The following is a 17,785-nucleotide window of genomic DNA, read 5'->3' on the forward strand; positions in this document are numbered from 1 at the left end:
ATTAATCCTTTCTTAAATAAAAAAATAAATAAATAAAAAATTAAAAAAAAAAAAAAGAAAGCAGGGCACCAAATTAAAAACCCTGTGGTGAGTGGGAGGGTGGACATTCGGCTTCCTAGGCCGGCGGGGGATGGGGGTGGGTGGGTGGGATGGGACACAGTCTTCTGGTGGTGGGAATGGTGTTTATGTACATTCCTATTAAACTGTAGTCATATAAATCACTAGTTAATTAATATGAGAGGGGGAAAACTGATTGTATATCTCGAAGTTTTTAAAACACAGACTGAATTTTTTTAATATATAGGCTGTGTATTTGATATATGGACTCTCTCAAAAGCCTAGACCAAGTAGATCAGAAGCAACCGGTGGCACAGCTATATACAAGATACTGGGTATTATACAGCAAACTCTAACAAAGGGACTTTTCAGAGTTAACCCAATTATCAAATAATGTGATGATAACAATAACTATCCACTGTCTTCTTAAACCCTAAGACAGCAGGAACCTCACATTTCCACTATAGAGCCTAAACTTCCCCCAGTCCTCAGGCCCTAGTGTAGGGCCCACTTTCCCGCATGCTTCTCCCAATTCTTATCAAATAATATTGCATCCGCCGATCACAACCTAATCAACACAAGATTGCCACCTGAACATGCTTCAGCTCAGACTGTGTCCAGAGACTTCAGGTGTGGAATGACAACCCTTCAGCTTCATTACTCGGGTGAGACCTTTCCTTTCATAATATTCTCTAATTCCATCTCAGGTGATTCACTTCCTAACACAGTCCCAAAACCTAGATATAGACCAGGTTCTGTGACAGAGAGCATATGTTCACATGTATCCATAAATTAGTGCAAAATATATACCTGAAAGCAGAAGTACACTAGAGTTTGCAGGGTGTACCCCCAACACTTCCTCTCCACTATTCCAACCTTTGGGTCCATGATTACTCAACAATTTGTTTGGCTTTGTATGTTAACTCTCTTTTCAGCCACCAGGTTCCAGATGCCATCAGTGTGCCGGCCAGGCTTCCCTGGACTGAAGACCCCACCAGTATGTCCTGGAGCTCTGCTTCCTCAGAGACCCACCATAGAAGGGAAAGAAAGAGGCAGACTGGGAGTATGGACCGACCAGTCAACATCCCTGTTCAGCTGGGAAGCAATTACAGAAGCCAGACCTTCCACCTTCTGCAACCCACAAGGACCCTGGGTTCATGCTCCCAGAGGGATAGAGAATGGGAAAGTTATTGGGGAGGGGATGGCGTATGGAGATTGGGTGGTGGGAATCATATGGAGTTGTATCCCTCCTATCCTATGGTTTTGTTATTGTTTCATTTCTTAAATAAAAAATAAATTAAATAATAAAAAAGATGTGTGTACTCCTATGTTCATAGCAGCACAATTTATAATAGCTAAAACCTGGAAGCAACCCAGGTGCCCAACAACTAATGAGTGGCTGAGAAAGCTGTGGTATATATACACAATGGAATACTATGCAGCTACTAAGAATAATGAACTCAACTTCTCTGACCCATCTTGGACAGAGCTAGAAGGAATTATGTTAAGTGAGCTAAGTAAGAAAGATAAAGATGAGTATGGGATGATCCCACTCATCAACAGAATTTGAGAAAGATCAGAAAGGGAAACTAAAGGCAGGATCTGACTAAATTGAAAGTAAGGCATCAAAGTAAAAACCCTGTGGTGAGTGGGAGGGTAGACATGAGGCTTCCTGGGCTGGCGGGGGGTGGGGGTGGGGGCGGGTGGATGGGATGGGACACAATCTTTTGGTGATGGGAATGGTGTTTATGTACACACCTATTAAATTGTAGTAATATAAATCAGTAATTAATATGAGAGGGGGAAAATTGATTGTATGTCTAACAAAGAGACTTTTCAAAGCTAACCCAATTATCAAATAATGTGATGATAACATTAACTATCCATTGTCTTCTCAAACCCTAAGACAGCAGGAACCTCACATCTCCACTATAGAGCCTAAACTACCCCCAGTCCTCAGACCCTAGTGTAGGGCCCACTTTCCTGCATGCTTCTCCCAATTCTTATCAAATAATATTGCATCCGCCGATCGCAACCTAATCAACACAACGAGTGCCAACTCAACATGCTTCAGCTCAGACTGCATCCAGAGACTTCAGGTGTGGCATAACAACCCTTCAGCTTCATTACTCAGGTGAGACCTTTCCTTTCATAGTATTCTCTAATTCCATCTCAGGCGGTTCACTTCCTAAAAAAGTCCCAAAACCTAGATATACACCAGGTTCCATGAGATAGAGCATATGTTCACACGTATCCATAAACTAGGGCAAAATATATACCTGAAATCAGTAGTACACTGGAGTTTGCAGTGAGTACCCTCCCGCAAACACTTCATCTCCACTATTCCAACCTTTGGGTCCATGATTGCTCAACAATTTGTTTGGCTTTGTATGTTAACTCTCTTTTCAGCCACCAGGTTCAAGATGCCATCAGGATGCCCGCCAGGCTTCCCTGGACTAAAGACCCCACCAATGTGTCCTGGAGCTCCGCTTCCCCAGAGACCCACCCTAGTAGGGAAAGAGAATGGCAGACTGGGAGTATGGGTTGACCAGTCAATGCCCAGGTTCAGTGGGGAAGCAATTACAGAAGCCAGACCTTCCACCTTCTGCAACCCACAAGGACCCTGGGTTCATGCTCCCAGAGGGATAGAGAATGGGAAAGCTATTGGGGAGGGGATGGCATATGGAGATTGGGTGGTGGGAATTGTGTGGAATTGTACCCCCCCTTCCTATGATTTTGTTAATGTCTCCTTTCTTAAATAAATAAAAAAAAAGGACTAGAAATCTGAATCAGGGAAGAGAGTAGCTCCCAAATATGCGGCTACTCTTTCAACAATGTAAATATTGTTGACTATAAACCCTATCAATTTGATGTGATCTGGGGCCCATATGTGACCTCTGCATCCCTATAGATCTGTTCTCACATTCTGTGGTCATGAGTAGGAACGGTCTAAGGTGCCCCAATTTCAAGACCTATCTTCCTCAGGTGTAACATAGAGTATCCTTTGGAGGATGGAACATTCTCTACCATTTTTTTTTTGTAATTTTTTTTATTTATCTTCCTTTTTGTTGCCCTTGTTGTCTTTTTTTATTGTTGTTGTAGTTGATGTCGTCGTTGGATAGGACAGAGAGAAATGGAGAGAGGAGGGGAAGACAGAGAGGAGGAGAGAAAGACAGACACCTGCAGATCTGCTTCACCGCCTGTGAAGCGACTCCCCTGCAGGTGGGGAGCCGGGGGCTCGAACTGGGATCCGCATACTGGTCCTTGCGCTTAGCGCCACCTGCGCTTAACCCACTGCGCTACCGCCCGGCTCCCTCTCTACCATTTTTGATCCATGTTGAGGGCAAGGTCCAATGGAGGCCCAAAAAGGGGACTATTTTGTTGTTCCTGATAAGAGTTGACCGGTAACAATGGAGACAGATTTATTTGAGGTTTAGGCCCATCATGTCTCTTTGGGAATCTTGGGACTCTCCAAATAGTGACCTAGCTGATGGGGTGGCCTGATAGTGACTAAAGAGTCATCATTAAAGTATGCCAGTCTCTTGCCCTTATTCAGATTTTGTAGCCCTTGCTTTGATAAAGTTAGCTTTGGAGTGAGTGAGGGAAGTATAATAGGAAGTAGGTGAAAAAGATACGTATGTAGACATTATTTCATTATGAACTTGATACTGACTCACTGCAGACTATCGTGTACTGTTGGTATACTTCTAAATTCTGCTTATAAGACCTTCTGTTTTGATCATCACGTTAGGTTTGCTTGTACTGCTTAACGCTGTGTTCTATTTACATAATCATTGTTTTCATTGTTTTAATCCCCACTGGTTCACACGCTTTTTTCTTCTCCCCACCCCCTATCTGACCTACTTCCTCTTCCTGACACTTCCTCCTCAGGAGACATAAAGGACAGTATTTTCTCATGAATAGAGATTAGATTGTTGAACTGCATCCCCGCTCGTCAATAAAGATTGCATTGTATCCCAGCTCAGCTATAAGTCCCTTGTCATCTCTCTCCCACCCATGAAGATAGTCCAGCATCTGGCGCTCAAACAGGGAGTGGCATATGGTGCACCAACATGGGACCTAACCCGCCCATCCCCCAGATAAGTAAACCTGGCTACCCATCCACAATGGACTGACTTTCTACTTATGAAGAGGTTTCCCAAAGCCTCTACTCCTTTTCATGAGACAATTTCTCTGTCTCTGGAACAAAGGTCTTTGGTTCCCTGACCGGGAACTTTGGTTCCTTATGACCGTGATCATAGAGCTTGGTAGATGTGCAGAGATTTAACCTGGGACTTTTTGGACTTCCTCTCCCATGTTACCCAAGGAGAAGGACAATGTTTTGCTACGGAAGAAGTTCAAACGCTAGAAGAAGAAGTTGCGTTTTGTAAGAGAGTGATTTGAATGACTGAATTTTTGTATGACATTGACTTAAAAAAAATGCTGGATGCACCCTGATTTCTAGAGACATCCAGAAAGAGTCCAAAAAATTGTTTTTTTCTCTTTTGATTTTTTTATGTCTTGGAAACATTTAATCCTGTTTAATCCTGAAAACTGTATGAGTATGGGCGGGGTAGAAAAAGCAATGGTTATGTTAATGTTTCTCATGCTTGAAGCTTCTAACCATGGTTCTTTTAATGAGTTTAAACTGTTTAAACAACCTTAAAATCATACTAGAAAGGACTTCCAATTACAATGGAGTTATCAATTATAGTAATCTTCTAATCTGCTACAAGTTTTGCTTAACAAGTAAGTGAATTACAGCTGTCAGGTCTTCGCATGAAAAAGCATCTGCTCAAATGGAACCCCTGGAAATCCATTTGGACCCCTGTTCTCTGACATCACCCACAAGATGGCATGACTACAGCAGCCCCCCCCCCAAAAAAAAAAAAACCAATGATGTGACCCTGGAATGACCTGAAGAAACAGATTCACAGACTCCAAAGCTCACTCCTTACAGAAAAGTGGAATTCCGGTGGCTGACCTTCCCCATCGAGACAAGACGTGCAGCATTTCATCCCCTGTGATTTCTTCCGTGGTCATCTGCTTTGGACTGACATTTCTATCAGACTTACTGGTACACCTCTTGGACACTTTATACAACTTTATAGCAGTTTCCCTTTATGCTGCTGGGTTTCTCAAAGACTGACTGCAGCAGTCCATGGATTTTGCAGCCTGCTGCCTTGGGACTCTATAGGACACGCTCCCTTGCCTGCAGGCCCTGTCCCCAGAGGCAGGAACTCCCCCTTACTAGGTCCTTCCCACAGAGGCAGGAAACACCCTTTGAGGCATGAAACGCCCCCAGAGACAAGAGATGCCCACAGAGGCAGGAAATGCCCTTTGAGGCATGAAAGGCCCCCAGAGGCAAGAGATGTCCCCAGAGGCAGGAAATACCCTTTTGCCTGATAGGCCTTGCTTTTTGAGGCAGGAAACGCCACCCTCAGGCCTCCCCTTGACATCACACTGGTTCTTGCTGCTCTTTTACTTGTTCCATTTTTGGATGGGGTTATTTGCATTTTTGGTGCTAAGTTTGCTGACCTCTTTGTATATTTTGGTTATTAGTCTCTTGTCTGATGTATGGAATGTGAAGATCTTCTCCCATTCTGTGAGGGGTCTCTTGTATGTGTGATAGTTTCTTTGGCTGTGCAGAAGCTTTTCAATTTGATGTAGTCCCATTATTGGTCTGTTTATGCTTTAGTTTTTCTTGAAATTGGGTTTGTTTCATCAAAGATGTCCTTGAGGTTTAGATGGGAAAGAGTTCCACCAATGTTTTCCTCTAAATATTTGATAGTTTCTGGTCTAACATCCATGTCCTTGATCCATTTTGAGTTGATTTTTGTTTCTGGTGAGATAAGGTGGTTCAGTTTCATTCTTCTGCATGTTTTGACCCAGTTTTACCAGCATCATTTATTGAAGAGAGCTTCCTTTCTCCATTTAATACTTTGGGCTCCCTTATCAAAGATTAGATGTCGATAGGTATATAGGTTTAGTTCTGGGCTTTCAATTCTTTTCCAATTTTGTCTGTGTGCCTATTTTTATTCCCATACCAGGATCTTTTCATAATGTTGTTTTGATAATATAGTTTGAGATCTGGGAGTGTGATGCCTACATTTCTGTTTCTTTTCCTTAAAAATAGTTTTGGCAATTCTGGTTGTTTTCTGGTTCCAGATAAATAATTGTAGTTTTTGATCTATTCTCTTAAAGAAGCTTGGTGGAACTTTGATGGGTATTGCATTACATTTTTATATGGCTTTGGGGAGATTATTCATTTTGGTGATATGAATTCTTCCAATCCATGAGCATGGGATGTCTTTCAATTTCTTGGCATCATTTTTATTTCCTTGTATAGTGACTCATAGTTTTCAGTATACAAGTCTTTCACTTCTTTGGTTATTCCTAGGTATTTTATTGATTGGGCTGCAACAGTTAATGGGAGGGGTTTCTGGATGTCTTCTTCTTCAGATTCAGTGTTTACATAATGAAATGCCACTGATATTCGTACACTGATTTTGTAACCTGACATCTTGCTATATTGCCTAATAACTTCCACTAGTTTTCTGCTGGATTCTTTAGGTTTTTCTGTATAAGTACCACATGCTAACTGATTGCGCCACTGGAGCTCTCTAGGTTTTTCTATGTATACTATCATATCATCTGCAAATAGTGAGAGCTTGACTCCTTACCTTCCAATCTGTATTCCAGTGATTTATTTCTCTTGCCTGATTTCTATGACAAGAACTTCCAATACTATGTTGAAGAGTAATGGTGATAATGGACTGCCCTGTCTAGCCCCTAATCTGAGGGGGAATAGTTTTAGCTTCTGTCCATTGAGTATGATGTTGGCTGTAGGTTTGCTATATATGGACTCCAAAATCTTGAGGTAATTCCCATCTATTCCCATTTTTTTGTAGTGTTTTGAGCATGAATGGTATTGGATTTTTGTCAAAAAGCCTTTCTCTGCATGTATGGAAATAATTATGTCGTTTTTGGTTTTGCTTTTTTTGATATAGTGAATGATATTGATTGACTTATGTATGTTGAACCAGCCTTGTATTCCTGGGATAAATACCACTTGGTTGTGGTGAACAAACTTTTTGATGTATTGTTGTATCCAGTTTGCCAGGATCTTGTTTAATATTTTGGCATCTATGTTCATCAGACATATTGGTCTGTAGTTTTCCTTTTTTGTTGTTTACCTATCTCTCACTATGGTTGTATTGCTACTCATGTATTTTTGTAGTTCTTTCAGTAGGTGTTTGATGTATTTAGATTGTCCCTCATTGGGTGCATAGATGTTAAAAATTGTTAAGTCTTCTTATTTGATTGATACTCTAATCATTATGCAATGGCCTTTCCTATCTCCCATTACTTTATTTAACTTAAGATTTATTGTGTCAGAGATGAGAATGGCTGTTCCTGCCCTTTCTTGTGGTCCATTAGCCTCAATGATGTTTTCCATCCTTTCACTTAAAGTCTGTGTTTGTCTTGTTGGGTTAGATGGTATTCTTGCAAGCAGGTTATATTTTCTGATCCATCCTCCAACTCTGTGTCTTTTAATGGGTGAGTTTAAGCCATTGACATTTATTGATATTACGGATTGAATGTATTGTAGTGCCATTATTCAACAATTTTTTATTTGCTCTGGTATATGGCAAGTGTTATGGTGATATTCTTGTTTATAAGAAGTCTTTTAGAACCTCTTTCAGGGCAGGCTTTGTGATGGTTGCCTCCTTTAACTGTAGCCTGTCTGAGAAGTTTATTGTGGCAGAAAATTCGAAGTGCTTTCTCCCTCTGTGAAAATGCGAACTTGTCAAATTGGTAAGGTCTAACCCTCCTGGATATTTAAAGGTTTTGATAGATTCAGAGCTTTAAACTTTGGAGATTTGTATCTAAGTGAGCTAAAGGCTTCACAGAAGAAGTGAATCAGAGGAGGTCTTCAAATCTTCCTTAGTCCATAATTTGGACTTCAGAAATATATCTGGACTAGTTAATGATTTGACTTTGATAGAAAAATACCACTCAATCATTACGTGCAATGTAGAATATAAATTAATAATCCTAGCAAAGCTGAAAGTTATGTATGTAATACCCTTAATAGTAGAAAAAATAAAAGGGAAAGTGGCTGTCAGTAGTTAATATTGTCTTTGACCTAAGGTACATTTATTATCCAGAAAAAGGAGATTTTTTTTTATACTGATAGATATGGAATCCCTGTTTGATGATTAGATTTTAGATGTAGTGGTTACACTTGGTGGGCAGGACATAAGGTTATATTAGATAGGGTTTCAACAGAACCAAGGGAGGGTCTACAATGGGGGTAATAAACAGATTTTTCAGTCCTGTTGGTTTGAGAAAGAGGAGATATAAATGAATATACTACAAAGCAGTAGCAGGTCAGAGCTTTCCTTGGGCAGTCTGATATAAGAAGAACTTCCAAGGTCTCATTCAAAGTCTACACTGGCTAGAAATTCTAGAATTTTACACACTGGTGTTGGCCTTTTCAAAAGTGTGAGCTATTTTTCACACATATTTTTCAATATACTTTAAAATAAATAAATAAATAGTAGGCATGGACATAAACATAGTGCTCAGAGGTTCAATCAACCAAGAAGACTTAACAATTATTAATATATATGCACCCAATGAGGGTCCATATAAATACATTAAACACTTACTGAAAGAGCTACAGTAGTACATCAGTAGTATAGCATAGTAATAGTAGGACATTTCAACTCCCCACTCTCACACTTAGACAGATAATATAGGTAGATAATCAACAAAAAGCAAGAGAACTAATTGAAGAGATGGATAGACTAATTGAAGAGATGGATAGACTAAAGAAATCATGAAGACTCAAAAAAAGGAAACCATAAAGACTGAACTAACTAAGATTAGGGTAGAAATAAATAATATAGAAAATACGAGAACCATATACAAGATCAATGAAGCCAGCAACATATGGGCAGGACATAAGGTTATATTAGAAAGGGTTTCAACAGAACCATGAGGGGGGCTAAAATGGGGATAACAAACAGATTTTCAGTCTGCTGGGGCTCACGTGGAGTGACTCCAGCCAGGAAGGTAAGCTGACCGGTTCTCCCTCTCTGGCCCTAAGGGGCCCAGAGATCAGGAAGGAGACACAGGGGACTATTTTGATATGAACACTCGAGTTATTCTGGGTGGGCTTGGGTATATATAGAGAAATTTAAACAAAGAACATTTTTCAAATACATCACAAATTACAGGTTTCTTAAAAGTCAGCTTGCCCCTATGGTAGGGGGCTGGTATGACAAGAATTGATGCAGATACATAAAGGTAAAGATAATTAGTCTCCTGAAGCAGGCTTTTAATTACCCAAAGGCATTTGAGAGAAGAATAGGGGTTAAACCAGTTAAGGTGAGACAGAGAGAAGATAAACAAGGATTGATGTAAATTAAGAACATCAAAGAACACTGTTAGGAGTGTGTGATAAGGTGTGTTCTCCTTTGTGATCAGAAGGTGAGGTGAACTTTGAGCAAATGAACCTTAATGCAAGAAGCCATGTGGCTTGCTGCTAGGAGGGAGAAACTGTGAGATTTCTATGGGCTTGAGAGTCTAACAAGGGTGAGCTGAGTCTGGGAGACTTTTCCCTCTTGGCTCATCTCAATAGAGAGAGGCTAACAAGTGGCGTGTCTTTCCAGACCTCCATCCAAGGATGGGAGAGCTCCCTTAAGCTCTACCAAGCTTTCACATAGTCCCACATCAGTCCTGCTAGCTTGAGAAAGAAGAGACAGAATATACTACATATGAATATACTACAAAGCAGTAGCAGGTAAGAGCATGCTTTGGAAAGTCTGATTTCTTCTTCTTCTAGTGTTTGCCCTTCTTCCATAGCCAGTCAACAGCGTCAGGTTGAGCCTGATGTAAAGTTTCGAGAGACTTCCTTTGAATCTGGAGAGGTGGCAGTCGTTGACTATGTGGGTCATAGTCTGTCTGTAGCCGCAAGCGCAGTTCAGGTCGTCTCTGGCTCCCCAGTGATGGGACATAGCGGCGCACCGGCCATGGCCTGTTCGATAGCGATTGAGGAGAGCCCAATCATAACATGCTAGGTCAAAGCCGGGTTGACGCTTGCAGGGGTCTGTGATGAGGTGTTTGTTCTTTACCTCAGCTGACTGCCAACTCTGTTTCCAAGAGTCTGGAACAGAGAAGTTCAGTGTAGGCTTAGGGGACCAGATTGGGTGACAAGACGTCAAGCGTTGGACAGGGTGGGCGAAGATATCCGCGTATATTGGCAGGTCCAGTCGAGCGTAGATGTGGGAAATGAACTCAGATGATGCCGCATCCCGATGAATATCTGGCGGGGCGATGTTGCTAAGAACTGGCAGCCATGGAACCGGGGTGGAACGGATGGTTCCAGAAATTATCCTCATGGAGGAATGTAATTTGGAATCGACCAAGTGGACATGGGGGCTACAGAACCATACTGGGGCACAGTATTCTGCAGTGGAATAGCATAATGCCAGAGATGATGATCGTAGTGTGGAAGCGCTCGTGCCCCATGAGGAGCTGGCCAGTCTTGCAATGATGTTATTCCTTGCGCCCACCTTTGCTGCAGTTTTTATGAGATGTTCGTGAAATGACAGAGTGCGATTGAGAGTGACGCCAAGATAGACTGGCTGGGCTTTATGCCGGATTCTTGTATCGCCAAGCTGCACATTAAGCTCACGCAAGGCCGAGGCATGGTGTAGATGGAAAACAGATGATACCGTTTTTGCAGTGCTAGGGATTAGTCGCCATTTTTTACAGTAATCAGATATCAGAGACATGTCTTTCATGAGTGTTTCCTCGAGGATGTCGAACTTGGATGCCTGAGTTGCACAGCAGATGTCATCAGCGTAGATGAACTTCCTTGAAGAAGTTTCTGGGAGGTCATTGATGTAAATATTAAATAGCGTAGGAGCCAGAACAGAGCCCTGGGGGAGGCCACTTGAGACAGGTCTCCATCTGCTAGACTTGTCACCCAGATGCACCTGGAATCTTCTGTTTTGGAGAAGAAACGATATAGTGTTGGCCACCCATGGAGGAAGGCATCTTGAGATCTTGACTAGGAGACCACGGTGCCAGACCGTGTCATAGGCTGCTGTGAGATCAACAAAGACAGCACCCGTCTTTAAATTCTTCTGGAATCCATTTTCAATGTAAGTTGAGAGGGCCAGGGCTTGTTCGCAGGGAGATCTTCCTGGGTGGAAACCAGCTTGGGCGGGTGACAGGAATTTCTCTGTAAGAGGAGAAATACGTGACAGAAGCAGCCTCTCAAGGAGTTTGTAACACACGGAGAGGAGAGAAATTGGTCTATAGCTGGCGGCCAGTGTTGGGTCTTTCTTTGGTTTCAAAACCGCTATAATCTTCGCACGACGCCAAACTTTGGACATAGACTCAGATTCCAAGATGTGGGACAGGAATGAAGCGAGCCACTTCTTTGCCGCGGGACCCAGGTTAAGAATGAGTTCTGGAGTGATGTTATCATAGCCAGCAGCTGTTCCCGGTTTAACCCTCTTCAAAGCGTCTTCCAGTTCAGACAGTGTAAAGGGAGAGAGTTTTGGAGATGGACAAGATAACCGGAAGTGGGATGACCACTCATGGGAAATTTCTCTTTTCCAGACTGAGTCGATCTTAGCACGTCCAACTTGAGTTAGGTGACTGGCCACTGAGTTTGGAGATAAGGGAGGATGGGAGATGGGAGGGGGTTGGCTACCGGCACCCAGTATGTGAAGAAGCTTCCAGGCCTTCCTACTTGAGTGGGTGAAGTTCAGACTTTCCGTGAGTTGTTGCCAGTGGGCTTGGCGTGCTGCATCCAGGGAGGCAATGAGATGGTCAGCCACATCTGGGTCGCCTGACTCATCATACTGCTTTAGTAGTTGCTCGCATTCAGTATCAAGACAAGGCGTATAGTTAGCACGTCTCCCACGAGGAATGGCTTGGGAAGCTGCTTTGAAGATGGCTTGGTTGAAGCGCCTGTAGGAATCTTCAGAGGGGATAGAATTAATTGGAATTGCAGGAATAGATTTGTTGGTAAGATCACTGAACAGACGCCAGTTTGCTTTCTGGAAGTTCCATCTTAGTTTCTCCGAGCACAGAATCAGTGGGAGCTGGAGACCAATGTGGATGATAGCTGGGCGGTGATGACTGTGCGGGAAGATCTTGAGAATGTGTCTCGTAGCGGGAAAGGCTTGGCCGTTGACTGTGCTAATCCAGCACAGGTCAGGTGACGAGTCTTTATTCCATCTAGCACTGTGAAAAGAGCCTGGCTGTTTGGGATCGTATAATAGGGAGAGGTCATTTGCTGAAGCCCAGTCGGCTAAGATAGAGCCGTCAGCAGGAGTGGAGGAATATCCCCAGTCTTGGTGATGACTATTAAAGTCTCCAACGTAAACGGCTGGGTGATTCAGGCTAGGCAGGACCTCATTATCCCATGAGGCACTGGGAGGCTTATATACGTTGACGAGCTGAATATTTCCAATAGTAATGTAGTCGTAGAAGGTCGAAGAGGCCGTATGGTAAACGTCCGCAAGACACGATTTGGCGTAGATGGCTCGGCCGTGTTTAGGATGGAGATTATAGCATATTAAATCGAATCCACTGATGGTGAATTGAGCAGCTTCATCGACTGCTATATGTGTTTCTTGTAGGCAGATAACATCTGCCTGATGCTGTATCGCCAATTGACCAATAAGAACGTGTTTGGCAAAGGACAGCCCCTCAACATTAAGTTTGGGATGCATTGGATCGACCTTCCCGTGGTGCATCTCGTGAGTACCCATTCATTGGGGAAACTGACGATGCTTCCTAGCCGACTGAATCCACATGGATCCCAGTCACTTTCAAAGCCAGCAACAAGCAGCTCCTGACAGCTGTCAAGCTGTTGGTCCTGCTCTTCGAGTCCTCCAACTTAATGTTGAGGGGCTGTCCTTTGCCAAACGCGTTCTTATTGGGAAGTCTGATATAAGAAGAGCATCCAAGGTCTCATTCAAAGTGTACACTGGCTAGAAATTCTAGAATTTTACACATTGGTGTTGACATTTTAAAAAGTGTGAGCTATTTTTCACACATTTGTTCTTTAGGTGGCCCATGTAATTTCCAAGCAAAACATTATTACCAGGGCTGGGGAAGTGAAATGGGAGGATTCATTCAGTATCTGGCTAGGCCAGAAATAAAGTGTTTCTTGAAATTTTTGTGGATATGGGAAAGAATTTGCAGTCAATTAGCCATTATTGGCTGAGTTTGTTATGCAATGAAAGAAAATAAAAACAGAAGCAGCATTAACTTTGACAAAAATACTGTAAACCATCTTCCTCTGAATAAAGTAAAGTTAAAATTGAAAAAATAAATAAATACAAGGAGAAGAATGGAAACAAATGTTTATAAGAATATTGAGAAGAATACTTACAAATTATTAGCTGGAATATAAATTGGTGCAACCTCTATGGAAAATAGTATCAAATTTTGATATGATTATGATTGATTATGATTCTTCAAGATGACTCCTAGCATATATCTAGAGGATATGGAAATTTAAAAGGATAGATACACCTCTATGTTAATAATGGAAATATTAACAAAAACCAAAATTATCTAAGGAAATAGTATAATGGTTTTACAAAAGACTTTCATGCCTGAGGCTCTAAGGACTCTGGTTCTCCCCAATATAACCATAACCCCGAATTGCATAGTGCTTTAGATGTCCTCTCCCTCTTTCTCATTAAACTAAGTACATAAAATATACTTTAAAAAAGAAGGACTCCAGTTCTGTGGGGTTGGGAAACAACCATTAAAAATCAATAACCAAAATATTGATGCAGTTTAATGCTCATTGACAGATGATGGGATGAAGATACTTATCAAAGTAAAGACTGCAAAAGCTGAATAAGGGCAAGAGACTGGCATACTTTAACAATGACTCTTTAATCACTATCAGGCCACCCCATCAGCTGGGCCCTATTAAGGGAGTTCTGAAATTCCCAAAAAGACATGATGGGGCTAGACCTCAAATAAATCCTTCTCTCCGTTGTTACCAGTCATCTCTATCAGTAACAACACAATAGACCCCTTTGTGGGCCCCTGTAGGGAAAATGTGAGGATGTGGTTGAGCCTGGTGGAACCTCCCATTGAAAGATGGGTGCCTGAGGAATACAGTCTTCTGGTCAGCCTCTCTCTATCAGAGAGAACGGCCTTCAGATTCAGTTTCACCTGTCAGACTTTCTGCCTCACAGGGACTCTGCATTTCCAATACAATAGTTTACTTCCTTGTCTTTAAAACAAATGGTCTGCTTATTCAAAAGCTACCAGAGTTATCATACCTGACCCATCTTCATCTGCCCTCAGGACACCTCTCTGTCTGCTAGCCATTGATAACCCTACATCCTCATTCCCAAAACGGCTCTCCTGCTTACACAGATGCTATTAGAAGCCCCTTTTCTCACTTCTTTGTTCTTTCCCTTCTGAATAAGACTATAACCAAAGCTCACTCTCCTGACACATTCCTACACATAACCACAGAATGTGAGCTCAAATCTACAGGGATGCAGAGGTCACATAGCTTCCTAAGCTGAATATAGTCCCCAGATCACATCAAATTGATGGGGTTTACAGTCAACAATATTTATACCCCTTTCCCATATTTGGGAGCTACTCTCTTCCCTGATCCAGATTTCTGGTCCTTTTTACAGACATGACATCATCTTCCCAGACTATAACTTGGATCCACCTACACCCATGTGGGCCTTGCAGTCGGAGTCCTTAGCTTCCTCATTCCTTAGATCATTCACCTGATAGTTTTCCCAACCCCTTACATCTCTGCCCCTTTTCTGCTTTAACTATATATGGTATAAACAAGCTACCTCCTTCTGCAACCCCTTAAAATCCTTGCCTCTCTGATCAATAAATGGATCATTGCTATCAGCTTGGTCTCTGGGTCATCTCTTGTTGAGGATACAGCCCCCTGCCTAAGGTGACATTCTCCTAGACCTCCACATCTGGTGCTCAACAGGGTGGGCACACCAGGAGTCTGCACCTGAGAAGAGGCCTCCGCACAAGAAGAATGGCAGGCCCCCATAGGACTTTGCCCTCAACGTGGATCAACAATGGTAGAGAATGTTCCATCCTCTGAGTGGAGGATAGACAACATACTCTATGCTACACCTGAGGAAGATTGGTCCTGAAATTGGGGCAGCTTGAAACGTTCCTACACATGACTACAGAATGTGAGCTCAGATCTACAGGGATTCAGAGATCACATAGGTTCCTAAGATGAATATAGTCCCCAGATCACATCAAATTGATGGGGTTTACAGTCAACAATATTTATACCCCTTTCCCATATTTGGGAGCTACTGTCTTCCCTGATCCAGCTTTCTGGTTTCCAGCCATGACATCATCTCCCCAGACTATAACTTGGATCCACCTCCATATCAGATTTCAGACTCAGGGGAAAGAAAAAAAACTAGTATAGCCACAGGTCCTTTGGAATATAACTAAAATATGCCTACTAGCTATCTACAAAACAGAGACCCCCCAACTGCATGATTCTAGTCTTTAGGTTCATGATTAGTCAACACTTTGTTTGGCTTTATATGTTAACTCTCTTTTCAGCCACCAGGTTCCAGATACTAACATAAGGCCAACCAAACTTCCCTGGACAGACAACCCCCCAATGGGGTTGTCTAGAGCTCTGATTGCCCAGAATCCCACCCCACTAGGGAAAGAGAGAGACAGGCTGGGAGTATGGGTCGACCTGTCAATGCCCATGTTCAGCTGGGAAGCAATTACAGGTCTGGACCTTCCACCTTCTGCATCCCACAATGACCTTGAGTCCATACTCCCAGAGGGATAAAGAATAGGAAAGCTATCAAGGGAGGGGATGGGATACAGAGTTCTGCTGGTGGGAACTGTGTAGAGTTGTATCCCTCTTATCCTATGGTTTTCTTTGTGTTTCCTTTTTATAAATAACATAGAAAAAATTAAGAACAGAAATGATACTCCAGGCTGCTTAGCCAGCAGACAAGTCTAGCAGGAGAACCAATGTTTAGTGAAAAGCTGTGGCCTTTCTTACTGAGGTTCAGAAACTCCCTGCCAGATTAAGGCATTAACATTTAGAGTGACATCAGTCTCTCAGACATCCAGGTTCTTTCTCTGTTTTTTCATTTTTTTTTTTACTTAGCTGCCAAGAAATACACTCTTGGGGAGAAGACGGGGACTGCCAGAATGGGCTAAGTCTCTCTGTCTCTGTCTCTCTCTCTGTGTGTGTGTGTGTGTGTGTGTGTGTGTGTGTGTGTTTAGAGCTTGGGCATCTCCCCTAGTGACTGGGTCAGCGCTAGTGCAAGGTGATGGGCCTCCTGGTTCTGGTTAGCACTCTAAAGCATCAAGGCTTACTACTCCCAAAACTAGATTCAGCCTTTTGTAGCCCAGCTGAAGGAGGGGCCATAACTGGATCAGAAAACACAGGAAAACTGCACTAGGGAAAGCTCAGTATGAGGGAAATAGGATTCAAGCCCAAGTTACTCTTCCTACTTTGGTGTTTCTGTCCACATGAACAATGACAGCACTGGATTTGTGAGCAGTTTCCCAGTCAAGCTTTAATTATATATAGGATAACATATTACCTCTAATTACGCTGCACCATTTAAGCAATTTGGAGGACAAAGCAATTAATTCTGCAAATTGAATTTTTTATGCTGGGTTATCTGAAGGAAAGAGCAGGCTGGTGACAACATGTGGGCTAGTAAAAACGTTGTACCTATTCTTTTTTTTTTTTTCTTTTCCTCCAGGGTTATTGCTGGGCTCGGTGCCTGCACCATGAATCCACTGCTCCTGGAGGCCATTTTTCCCCCTTTTTGTTGCCCTAGTTGTTGCAGCCTCGTTGCGGTTATTATTGCCATTGTTGACATTGCTTTGTTGTTGGATAGGACAGAGAGAAATGGAGAGAGGAGGGGAAGACAGAGAGGGGGAGAGAAAGATAGACACCTGCAGACCTGCTTCACCGCCTGTGAAGTGGCTCCCCTGCAGGTGGGGAGCCGGGGGCTCGAACCGGGATCCTTACGCCCTGCGCTTTGCGCCACGTGTGCTTAACCCACTGTGCCACCGCCCGACTCCCCCTATTCTTTTTTAAATTAAAATATTTTTTGCTGTGGCATAAAATTATAAATAAGTTTTTTTCCAGACTGAAAGAATAGCAACAATTTTAAATCAGGCCAGTGAAAACCCCTGTGCTTAAGGCATTTACAAGTGCAAAATCTAGCAGTCAGCTTCTAGTCATTCTGAAAATCAAAGAAAAGGTCTCCCTACCTGGCAACTGCAAAGGACAGAAAACTGCCTCTGACTCCAGGGTAGCTAGTGACACAGTCTTGCCCCTGATTTCCCACTGAACCCAATTTCATTCCTTATATAACCAAGGAACTCCTTCCTAGCTGTGGTTTTCTTTTTTTTTTTTTTTATTTTTTAAATTTTATTTATTTATTTATTTATTTATTTATTTATTTATTGCATAGAGATAGTCAGAAACTGAGGGGGAAGGAGAAGATAGAGGAGAGAGACAGAGAGACAACCGCATCCCTGCTTCACCACTCCTGAAGCTTTCTATCTGCAGGTGGGGACCTGGGGCTTCAACCTGGTTCCTTGCACATTGTAACATGTGTGCCACAGCCCGACCCTGGCAGTTGATTTTCTATTTGCTGACATGCCTCCCTCTGACTCA

At 42.6% G+C, this 17,785-nt stretch overlaps 1 protein-coding gene across 2 annotated transcripts in view; it reads right to left on the bottom strand.

Moving 5' to 3' along the window:
• The window catches only part of ADAMTS12 (ADAM metallopeptidase with thrombospondin type 1 motif 12), a 422,633-nt gene that overhangs the window by 26,152 nt on the left and 378,696 nt on the right, over window positions 1–17,785 (bottom strand). The window lies entirely within an intron of this gene.

This window comes from Erinaceus europaeus, chromosome 5 (genome assembly GCF_950295315.1).
Source record: "Erinaceus europaeus chromosome 5, mEriEur2.1, whole genome shotgun sequence".
Lineage (NCBI taxonomy): Eukaryota > Metazoa > Chordata > Mammalia > Eulipotyphla > Erinaceidae > Erinaceus > Erinaceus europaeus.